This window comes from Macrobrachium nipponense, chromosome 25 (assembly GCF_015104395.2).
Source record: "Macrobrachium nipponense isolate FS-2020 chromosome 25, ASM1510439v2, whole genome shotgun sequence".
NCBI lineage: Eukaryota > Metazoa > Arthropoda > Malacostraca > Decapoda > Palaemonidae > Macrobrachium > Macrobrachium nipponense.
In genome coordinates this window covers 26682124-26694308 of record NC_087214.1, presented here as the reverse complement: position 1 = coordinate 26694308, position 12185 = coordinate 26682124, and positions in this window count along the sequence as shown.

The following is a 12185-nucleotide window of genomic DNA, read 5'->3' as shown; positions in this document are numbered from 1 at the left end:
TTTAGATATGAAAGTAATTTTAATTTTTTTTTTTACACAAAGAAAAAGGTTCCATTTTTACAAAGACAGATATTTTGTAAATGTATGTGTCTGACTATCGATGTCATCTACGTAGGCTCTTGGACAGTTCAAGTCCTGTACATCAAATGGTTTCAGAACCTGCGATGGGATGGAAACACCAGAAGATGCTTCCTGCTTTTGTAGGTGTAGTAGGCAATGAAAGAGCAGACTCCACAGCCAGTAGGAGGAATACATTGTCTCTCCTTGTGGAAGAATGGTTCTTGGTCACTTGGTCCATCGTTTCAGATGTTAAAAGATACTTAAGCAAGGGAGCTAGGATATATGGAACATGAATTTACATAATCTGCGTATCCCCAGAAACCAATAATTAGTTCGTAAGACCATTGGTAGGTTTTTCATCCTCTCTCTCTCTCTCTCTCTCTCTCTCTCTCTCTCTCCACACACACACACACACACACGCAACATCCAACAAGCCCCTTTGAACACCGTCATAAATGAACTCCATTAATATTGAGCAATTCCCCTTAACGAAAATGAACCTTTATTACCAAGAGGCCAGAGTAAATCTGCCCTCGAGACCCCCTGATGGATTTTGGGGTTAATTAAGGGTCCCAGTTGACGAAGAGGGGATTCTATGGGTTTCTTCTTCTCATTATTGCATATTCTCAGGTCCCCCTCTGTCATATGGTCAGTTTCAAATGAAACTTTGTATCACAAATTCTGGAGAAACAAATTATTGCTGTTTATGTTTACAGAAGTTTGGGTTTAATATTGCACTTTGTTGATTAGTTCGATAATAATTTATTTATGTAGTTTTGGGTAGCGTTCTAGGGAGAAGGGTTTATAATATTACCTATAAGAAAAAGGTTCGGACACTATCAATTGCAATTTCTTAAGTTTTCCTTTTTTGGGAAAGTATTTAGTGAAAGTGCATTGGCAAAGTAGCTGAAACTAAATGGTGCTCTCTCTCTCTCTCTCTCTCTCTCTCTCTCTCTCTCTCTCTCTCTCTCTGTCTGTCTGTCCTGTCTCTCTCTCTCTCTCTCTCTGTGAAAGGTTAAGTGGGAACTTTCACTGCTGGTTTGATTCCCAATTTAACAGCGTGTTATCCATAGGCCTAATCTGTCTTTCAAGAAATACTGATATTGACGCCAATTCTTCTTCTTCTTCTTATTCTTCTTCTTCAGAAAGGCCATTCTCATAAATCCTCGAACTTAGAAGAAGAAGAAGAAGAAGAAGAAGAAGAAGAAATAAAAAGGAGCGGAATCCATGAGGGAGGCTTCTTACTCTGGAGACAAAGTCTGAGGCAGCGGTTTCCTTTTTTTCCTCCTTCTTGGGGGAGTCTATTATTAGGAGGAAGGATTCCTCACCAGTTCTTTTCTGTTCTTTCTTTTCTTTATTCTTCTCTTCTTTTGAAGTTGGAGCCTGAGTTTGTCTCTGACGCCGACGAATTTCGTACGTAATGAAAATGGGAGTTTTCTTTCGAATTGGGAGGGGACATTGGATGGGATTCATGGTGATAGGGATCTGTTTGAAAGAAAGGATTCGAAAAGCAATAAAATTCAGGATTTTTTTATCACATAAGTGCTACGTATTATTATTATTATTATTATTATTATTATTATTATTATTATTATTATTATTATTATTATTATATTATTATTATTATTATTATTATTATTCTTTTTTTTATTTTTTTTATTTTCTATTTATTTATTTATTTATTTTTTTTTTTTGCTTTATCACAGTCCTCCAATTCGACTGGGTGTATTTATAGTGTGGGGTTCCGGGTTGCATCCTGCCTCCTTAGGAGTGTATCACTTTTCTTACTATGTGTGCCGTTTCTAGGATCACACTCTTCTGCATGAGTCCTGGAGCTACTTCAGCCTCTAGTTTTTCTAGATTCCTTTTCAGGGATCTTGGGATCGTGCCTAGTCTCCTATGATTATGGGTACAATTTCTACTGGCATATCCCATATCCTTCTTATTTCTATTTTCAGATCTTGATACTTATTCAATTTTTCCCTCTCTTTCTCTTCAACTCTGGTGTCCCATGGTATTGCGACATCAATAAGTGATACTTTCTTCTTGACTTTGTCAATCAACGTCACGTCTGGTCTGTTTGCACGTATCACCCTATCCGTTCTGATACCATAGTCCCAGAGGATCTTTGCCTGATCGTTTTTCTATCACTCCTTCAGGTTGGTGCTCGTACCACTTATTACTGCAAGGTAGCTGATGTTTCTTGCACAGGCTCCAGTGGAGGGTTTTGGGTTTTTGCTACTGCAAGTGCCGGACATTCCCTTGCTATGTGGTTTATGGTTTCAATTTTCCTATTGCACTTCCTGCATATGGGAGAGATGTTATTTCCATCTATCGTTATTTGGATATATTCTGGTTCTTAGGGCCTGATCTTGTGTCGCTGTTATCATTCCTTCAGTTTTCCTTCTTGAGCCCTCCCCTCTGTAACCATTGCCATGTGTCATCGCTGGCCAGTTCTTTAGTCTTTCTCATGTATTGACCGTGCATTGGTTTGTTGTGCCATTCTTCTGTTCGGTTTTGCCATTCTCCTGTCTCTGTATATTTCTGGGTCTTCGTCTACTTTTATCAGTCCTTCTTCCCATGCACTCTTTAGCCACCCCCGTCACTGGTTTTCAGATATTGCCCAGTGCTCTGTTCTCGATGTTGACGCAGTCCTCTATGCTTAGTAGTCCTCTCCCTTCTTCCTTTCGTGTTATGTATAGTCTGTCCGTATTTGCTCTTGGGTGTAGTGCTTTGTGTATTGTCATAGTTTCCTAGTTTTCTGGTCTATGTTGCGAGTTCTGCCTTCGTCCATTCCACTATTCCTGCGCTGTATCTGATTACTGGCGCTTGCCCATGTGTTTATGTCTTTTATCATATTTGCGGCATTGAGTTTTGACTTGAGTATCGCTTTGAGTCTCTGCATATATTCTTCCTGATCGTGTCCTTCATCTCTTGGTGTTTTATATCCCCTCCTTCCATTATTCCAGGTATTTGTATCCAGTCTCATCTATGTGTTTGATGTTGCTCCCATCTGGTAGCTTTATCCCTTCAGTTCTCGTTACTTTGCCTTTTTTGCATGTTGACTAAGACGCATTTTTCTATTCCAAACTCCATCCTGATGTCCCCAGATACAATCCTTACAGTCTGGATTAGGGTACTCTATTTCCTTGATGCATCTTACCATACAGCTTGATGTCGTCCATGAACATCAGATGGTTGATTCTGTTGCCTATTATTATTATTATTATTATTATTATTATTATTATTTATTATTATTATTATTATTATTATTATTATTATTATTATTATTATTATATGAGTAAAGCTGCAACTTTTGTTGGGAAAGGTAATTAGAAATAGAAAACAAAAACAAATTAGTAAAAGAAAAACTTAATTAAAATTGAATTTCTTAGTTAAATTCCTGTGAACCTACTGAAAAAAACGCTTGCACTAGTTAATTGCAAATTGATTGTGATAGTAAGATCATTTTTAATTAGACATAAATTCATGTAAATTCCTTGTGGTGTAGGATACTAGGCAAGAGACCATTGGATATCTTGGAAGCAAAGATATCGCTGGAACAGATGACCTAAGTGAGGTTCAAAGTTCTTCCCTTGATTCGACCTTCAAGATAAAATCCCTGCAAGTCATTTTAAAGATTTGAGACAAAAGGGACTCCTCTGGGCCAAAGGAATCTTCGGGATCCATAGAATGAGCGGAGGATACATTCCTCGCGTGGAATGACTTCTGAAGCTAAGATTAAAACAATAAGTTAATTCGGACATTCTCCCCGGTAGAGGTCGTTGTTCCCTGGGGGGAGAAGGGAGGACCCTGCATCTTTGATCTGGCAATGGGGCTGGTTTTAGAGGAGGGGGAGGTGAAGGGGAGAGGTGGAGGAGATGATATTTCATTATTGTAAACAGGTTTTTTTCATGTTTATTTATACCGTTATCGTCTGTCTTCTTAGCATTCTTTTAATTACTGAAAAGATTACTCATTTTCATGCATTTCTCTCTCTCTCTCTCTCTCTCTCTCTCTCTCTCTCTCTCTCTCTCTCTCTCTCTCTTTCCCGAGCTCCAAGCTTCGATAAATTCCCTGAAGGACAAACACCTTTTAGGAACTTCAATCTCCATTCCGTCCACTTGGCATGAGACCAGTAATCCAAAAGGGGGCCTCTCTTGTTAGACGCTGTGTCAGTTATGACACTCGAAATCTTTTATTAGGTGTCGTATATGGCACTGGTGGCGGCGCTGTGACACGGATGTGCCAAAGGCACTTTTGTGGATTCTCTGGGAGAGATGTAAGTTATTAGTATTGGAGGATTTCATCGTCGTCGATAATCTCGGGGAGAGAAAGTGTCCGTTGTCTTCAGAGGAGTTTTGTGTGGTTCTCTTTTAATTGATGTTCAAAAACTGTGTTCTCTGTTGGTCACCTGCGAAGGAAGGAGAGAGAGAGAGAGAGAGAGAGAGAGAGAGAGAGAGAGTTCCCATTTCTGTCCTAAGCCATATTTTCTGTCGATCGAAGCCTTTGGCATCTTAAATAGTTTAAGGTCAAAGTTTAAAGTTTCTGGTCTGATGATGTTTGTTATGTCCTCAATAACACAATTAAAAATCACTCTCTCTCTCTCTCCATTCCAAGCTGTTCCTTGTGGAATGCGACAAATCCAAATCCTGCCCTTTTATTTTCAACCATCCCTCAACTCTGAGTTCCCTTCTCTTGTATCTCACACTAGAGATCCATTTGATTACGGTTACAGTACTGGATGCAGTATTGCGTCATAGATTGAGTTATTAGAAAGCATTTCTTGTAACTAACTGGAAGGCTCTGTCCAAAATTGGTCCACTTATTCTAAACCTTGGTTTGGGATTGAAACGTTTACTTCAGAATCGTCTTGGGAGCTCCCATTAAGAGAGAGAGAGAGAGAGAGAGAGAGAGAGAGAGAGAGAGAGAGAGAGAGAGAGCAGGACAAGAGCGAAATACTAAAGTATTTGTAAAAAGAAAGAAAGAAAGGCCATTTTCAAAAGATCCAATCAGTGTATCTCTGACCGGTTGCAATGGCAAGAGATTTTTTGTTTGTTGCAAACAGAAACTTTGTAACAAAATTACCCAGACTTCGTTTATTGCAGTGTTGCAAAATTATGCACAAATACTAAGACCTCTGTTGGATTATTTCTCGATGAGAATTTTTTTTTTTTTTTATTTTGTACAGTTATTATTATCATTATTATTATTGTTATTATTTTTTTTTTGCTCTATCACAGTCCTCCAATTCGACTGGGTGGTATTTATAGTGTGGGGTCCGGGTTGCATCCTGCCTCCTTAGGAGTCCATCACTTTTCTCACTATGTGTGCCGTTTCTAGGATCACACTCTTCTGCATGAGTCCTGGAGCTACTTCAGCCTCTAGTTTTTCTAGATTCCTTTTCAGGGATCTTGGGATCGTGCCTAGTGCTCCTATGATTATGGGTACGATTTCCACTGGGATATCCCATAGCCTTCTTATTTCTATTTTCAGATCTTGATACTTATCCATTTTTTTCCCTCTCTTTCTCTTATTATTATTATTATTATTATTATTATTATTATTATTATTATTATTATTATTATTATTCAGAATGATATGGTGTTCACTTGAAAGAAGTAAGAGAAGACAAAAGGCAATTCCGAAGATGAGATCAGTATTGAGGAAAAAAGATAAATAAATAAATAAAAATTAATTAAATAGATGAATCGTATCCATATTATATAATCTAGAATAATCATAAAATATCTATGCAAAATCAGTAGAACATGTAATCTATATTGTATCTATAATTTGTGCATATCTTTTTTGTATGCTGTAAATGAGAAAATGTTAGTTTGTACCCCACCCACCCATCCCCTAAAATTACCTGGAAACGTATAGCAAAAAAGTTAATACTTATATTTATTCTAGGACGTCAATATAAGGAAAGGCAAGTGGTGAATAATGAAAAGGGATTCTTTTCAGAGAAAGAAACTATTTCCTCCTCTATAAATGTCCTTCTGGGCCTCTAGAATTCTTACTGTATATAACACACTTTTTCGTATTATAAACGTGCTACTTTCGGTGGTCTTGATATGACTCCCTCCTGCCCACGTCTGACATGCGCTCAACGAAAACCATTTTTTTTTTTTTTTTTTGCCTTTTTTTTTTTTTTTTTTTTTTTTTCGACTCGAACTGAAGAGACATGGTAGTATTCTTTGGATATTGGAGTAAAGTAAACGAGTTGTTTTTTATATAATGCTTTTTTTTTATTTATATATGCACTCGTCTCTTTATATTTCATGCTAACGTAACGAACGGCAAAGTTCGATGATAATGCTTGATCTGGAGGGTAAATTCAGCTGAGGCTTCCATAGATGTGCCAATAAACTCCACCTGCGGTTGCGTTCATTCGACTAGAATGGATCCGGAACTCTTTTCAGTTTCATCGCGTTCTGTTATTGAGTCTGACGTTTTGAAGACCGTTTTATCCCACAAGAGACTGGTTGTTCTTGTTTGCTGACGCTTATTTAAACTTCGTGGACAGGCGAAAAAAAACAAATCCGAATTAGGCGCATTTTGTGTATTACGCCTTAACCAGGCCTATTCAGGTGAGATTGTCCCTTGAACTAAGTGTGTTTTTGTACCAGTGTTTACGAGTGGTAGGCCTAATGCTTGCAAGATTCATATAATGAACAATTTGGGAATTAAGATCCTTTTGAACAGGCTTCTTCGTTGAGTGCACAGCGTAGGCCTATTCCTTGTAAGATTCGTATAATGGACGGTTGCAGAATTAGTATTTTTCTGAATTGGAAACTTCATTGAGTGTGCAACACCTACGTAAACTAGGCCTATCCAAATAAGATTGTCCCTTGAACTAAACGTATCTTTGTACCACTGTCTACGAGTGATAGGCCTAATGTTTGTAAGGTCGTATAATTAAGTGTTTCAGAATTATGGTGTGTCTGATCGGGAATCTTCGTTTAAGGGACTTCGGAATGACGTCATACGTAAGAAAGGACTCTCACATTTTATAAGAAACAGTTTTCCTACCAATACGAGTATGACTTGCACTTAATATGTATCTTTATTTACATTCGTCCTGTGGTTAATAAGTTAACGATTATTTCGGGGAAATGGAATGATTATTTATCTTCAGTTCGGGCCGGGATGGTGCATGGGGTGCGGGGGCGGGGGCGGCTTGGAGAAGACCATTGCCCTAAAAATCAACCCCCCCCCAGAGCTAGGCCTATGTTCTATTCACAAGATCGTCTCGCTTAAACTTTTAAAAAACTTGGAACCCTGCGCAGTTGAAAAGGCTAATTCGCTAAATATATTATTTTAATTAGACTAATTATATTTCGATAATCTGGACCTTTCAGGCAGAGCAAACGAAGTGACTGATGCTTACCTGACAAGTCAGAACGAAGAGAGAATATGAGGAAATGAGGAAAAATGACAATGATGGCTATCTGGACCGTGGTCGAAGGATACTACTGATGTCGGTTTTAACTGTATCTCAGGAATATCCATATGTGTTTTCTGAATTATAATTTACGAGAGAGAGAGAGAGAGAGAGAAGAGAGAGATGAGAGAGAGAGAGAGAGAGAGAGCATTACTTATCCTCGTGACAAAAGTTGGCAAGAAGAAGGGAAAGAGAAAGAGAGCAATATTCTCTCTCTCTCTCTCTCTCTCTCTCTCTCTCCTATCTCTAGAGTGACAGGTGACTGTGGGGGGGGGAACAACTCCCAAGGTCAACTGACCTTGCTTAGAAAGGTCACCTTGGCCTTTGACATTGGTACGACCAATTCCGTCTGGAAGAAGACATTACGTCCCAAGAAAGAAGGACCCACCTCCAAGTTTCAAAGGATTAGCCCGATCCTAAGGTTAAAGTGGATGGAAGGAAGGTTTAGGGTAGATTAGGTTTAGGATGGATTTGTTTTAGCTGGTATAATGCATGTGGTATTTGGTGTACAATAAAGAGAGAGAGAGAGAGAGAGAGAGAGAGAGAGAGAGAGAGAGAGAGAATATTACTCACAAACATTCATTGGCATTTGACAAGTGGTTAATATTACGTGGAACATCAGTGCTTTGAAATGATGGCCAATACAAGAGTTAAAATCCACTGTTCTCGATGTTGACGCAGTCCTCTTCCTCTATATTTAGCAGTCCCCTCCCTCCTTCCTTTCGTGTTATGTATAGTCTGTCCGTATTTGCTTTTGGGTGTAGTGCTTTGTGTATTGTCATATGTTGCCTCGTTTTCTGGTCTATGCTGCAAAGTTCTGCCTTCGTCCATTCCACTATTCCTGCGCTGTATCTGATTACTGGCACTGCCCATGTGTTTATGGCTTTTATCATATTTGCGGCGTTGAGTTTTGACTTGAGTATCGCCTTGAGTCTGCATATATTCTTTCCTGATCGATCGTGTCCTTCATCTCTTGATGTTTTATATCCCGTCCTTCCATTATTCCCAGATATTTGTATCCAGTCTCATCCATCTCTGTGTTTGATGTTGTTCCCGTTGTTCCCATCTGGTAGCTTTATCCCTTCAGTCCTTGTTACTTTGCCCTTTTGTATGTTGACTAAGGCACATTTTTCTATTCCAAACTCCATCCTGATGTCCCCAGATACAATCCTTACAGTCTGGATTAGGGTATCTATTTCCTTGATGAGAGAGAGAGAGGTTAAACGCCATCGAGAAACATCGTTTCGTACCAACTCCTGCCAAGAAAAATAAAATTAAGAAAGAGGTAGGTTCGTGTAACCATGTGTTACAGACATTTTGATGTGTTGCTATATGTTGAAAAGAGTTTACTTACATATAGGGAAATGTTACTGACATGTTGACAAGTATTGATGTCATATTGGTAAGTGTTGATGGCATTTTGAAAATGAGTATCTAACATGTAGGTAAATGTTCCTGACATGTTGAGAAGTGTTGCGGACATTGAGAAGGGACATATGTTAGTGACATGTTGGAAAATGTCATGTCAGTGGTATGTTGGAAAATGTTATGTTAGTGACATGTTTGGAAAAGTGTTGGTGATATATTGACAAGTGTTCCTGAAATATTTACAAGTGTGACTAGCGCGTTTTCAAGTGTCGCCGACTTGTTGACTTTTAACATTTATACTTAATTCTGCAGTTTTTTTTTCGTCAGTCATTACTGATTGTTTATTTTGTTAATAGAAGAATCAGCTCCAGGAGTCTGAGGTTGGTTAAGCCAGGTGAAGCAGAAAATGTGACACTATTTAGGTTTAGGAAACATTATGCTCTGTGGAGGGAAAGGTCAAGTCAAGGTGGATCCCGATCACTTTTCTGGAGTGTTTTCTGGTTTTATTATTATTATTATTATTATTATTATTTTATTATTATTATTATTATTATTATTATTATTATTATTATTACCTTATTTATTCAGTTTCAGCCTTAATATTAGTTTTACAAGGTTTGTTACAGATTCTCTCTCTCTCTCTCGTCTCTCTCTCTCTCTCTCTCTCTCTCTCTCTCTGTGGTTACAAGTGTTTCCCTTCTCTTTTTCGAACAGGAATTTTGTGGAACCCTGCTCCCTCCAAAACAAATGGGCCAGAAGTAATTTCTTTTCACACTTCCTCAATTTCGTAGAGCCCCTTTATACAACCTGGGCTATTTTCGTCGACACTAAACTCTCTCTCTCTCTCTCTCTCTCATGACATTTATGCTTTTACAATAGTATACAACATCGTATAAAATAGAAAAATATCTTTTATGTAGATTATTTAAAGAAAGAAACTCATTTCTTAGCGTGTAATGGTATGCACTTTCATCGTTCTGTAACGAGGTTTCTTGGTAAGATTGGCCTAATGCAGTTACATTACTGGCGCCATTATTTTATTCTTTCATTCCTTTCTGTCTTCAGACAAGGAGTCTAAGTACAAAACCAGCAAAAGGAAGTAATAATAAATCAGAATAATGATTATTCAGTCTCATTACTGAGATACGCCATTAATCCCATTTTTTATCAACGTCAGTTTTATCCACAGACGCCTCTAGACCCTCGTCGACGCTTTCTGCTGGCGAAGTTCTCAAAATGTTTCCATTTCTATTGTCTCTCTCTTCCAGTTCCCAAGTGACACTTTAACCTTTTATTGCATTTGTTCCTGGACTAGAATTGCTGCTCTGCTTGAAAGAGAGAGAGAGAGAGAGAGAGAGAGAGAGAAAGAGAGAGAGAGAGAGAGAGAGAGAGAGAGTGAGTTTTATTTGTAACGCTTTGAATTGTATTTGGGTTTGGGCCACTTCGAAAGGAGGCCAGTTTTTGTATTGATTTTTCCCCTTTAAATATTTGCGAAGACTTCATTGAATGGATGTCGCAGTTTAAAGAAAATAAGGTTCCTGGGGAGAATTAAATCATTTTCCTCACCTCGTACAAGTTAGTGGAACCACTTGATTTTTAAATAATATTTAAGAACACCACATGTTTAGTAAGTAATGACTTCAGTCAGGGTTTTTTTTTTTTTTTAGTGTTTATAGACAAAAAGTTGTTTATGAATATTAATGGATATTTGCAGGAATAGGTCTAGTTCTCACGTATGGCGTTTAGACGCCGTGGTGGGTTTGTCCTGGGAGAGCAGTTGGCAGCGTTTCCTGTTCATCTTTATTATTATTATTATTATTATTATTATATTATTATTATTATTATTATTACCATGATCTGTAACTGCCGAATCTATGCGGCTGTTATTGCTATTTTTATCATATTAAAAGGAAAAGTAGCTACCAAGTTTTTCTGGTCGAATATATCTTAAGTAAGGTTTAGAGATTATTGTTATTTATCATTAACTTTAAGCCAAATCTCTCTCTCTCTCTCTCTCTCTCTCTCTCTCTCTCTCTCTCTCTCAGAGGATCGAACCTTTAATGGCTGCCCTGCAAGATATATTTGTTTTTTTGTTGTGTATGAATACGCAAGGTATTGCGTCATAACAGTTGATTGTCCAGTGATAAATACTGTACATTTTCAGTTTTAACTCCCAGAGAGAGAGAGAGAGAGAGAGAGAGAGAGAGAGCACTCTTTCAGGGGAGAGAATGGTGTCTGCTTATCGTATCTTTATACCGGCAAATTAGGCCTAGTGTGATGTTTTATCATAAGAAGAAGTGATAATGATTCAAACGCCAATTTCCTTAAGAAATCGAAAATGTGTAGACTAGCCTTAACTTCACACCAAAGGGTCATTGACGTAGGTGACCTGGGAGGTGGTGGGGAGGTGGTGGGTGTGGGGGTGGCATCGGTTTTTGTTATCAGCTTGGCTATCGAATTCTGTTGCCAAAAGGGCGTCAGCCCTTCAGGACGTATTGTTTACTCCTGCGGCAGGAATGTCACAGGTGCTGACGTGAAACTTTTACTTGAGCGTTGAAAATAAAATTTCTAGTTAAATATAAGCCCCCCCAAAAAAGGAGAGGATTCCCAAGGATTCCCGTGGGAATCAGTGCACCTCACGTACTGCACTGTGGGCATTACTAAACTACCCTCTCACTTAACATTTTAACGTCTACACTGATGAGGATCAAAAGTCTATGTTTCTTTACTTAGTAATATACTTTAATATATAATTGTGAATTTTTTATAACAGTTAGTTCTTCACGAGACTGTGAATTTCTTGACATTACTAGAGGGTGTTTGCAGCATCCCTTTGGCCCCTAGCCTGCACCTACATTTTGAAAAAGACTTTTACTTTAATTAACACTGGTCCCACTTGCTGTCCAGCCTCTTGACTGTCACTTCTTTGCGAAACTGTGGGTTTCCTCCCTTTCAATCATTGCACTTCATCTTGATTTTGTAGGTCCCTTTGTCTGCTGTGCAACCGCTCCCTCCAACTCCCTCTTTCGCTGCCTCAGGAGCTGAGTTCCCGGAGAAGAAAGTGTTCACCCAGTCAGTGCTCACCTCGACAGCTAATGTTTCACAAGACCGATCATAGCATCCATCTGTGTGTGAGAGAGAGAGAGAGAGGACCGAGATTAGGTGTGATGGATTGCAGGAATGGATGAACATTGGATTGTGTGTCACTGAATATCAATCCAGAGCACTGCTCGTTTGTTCTCTTGCACGAGTGGTGAGGCTTAAAGGCTGTGGAGAGAGTGAGAGGGAATGCATTTCTCAGTCATTC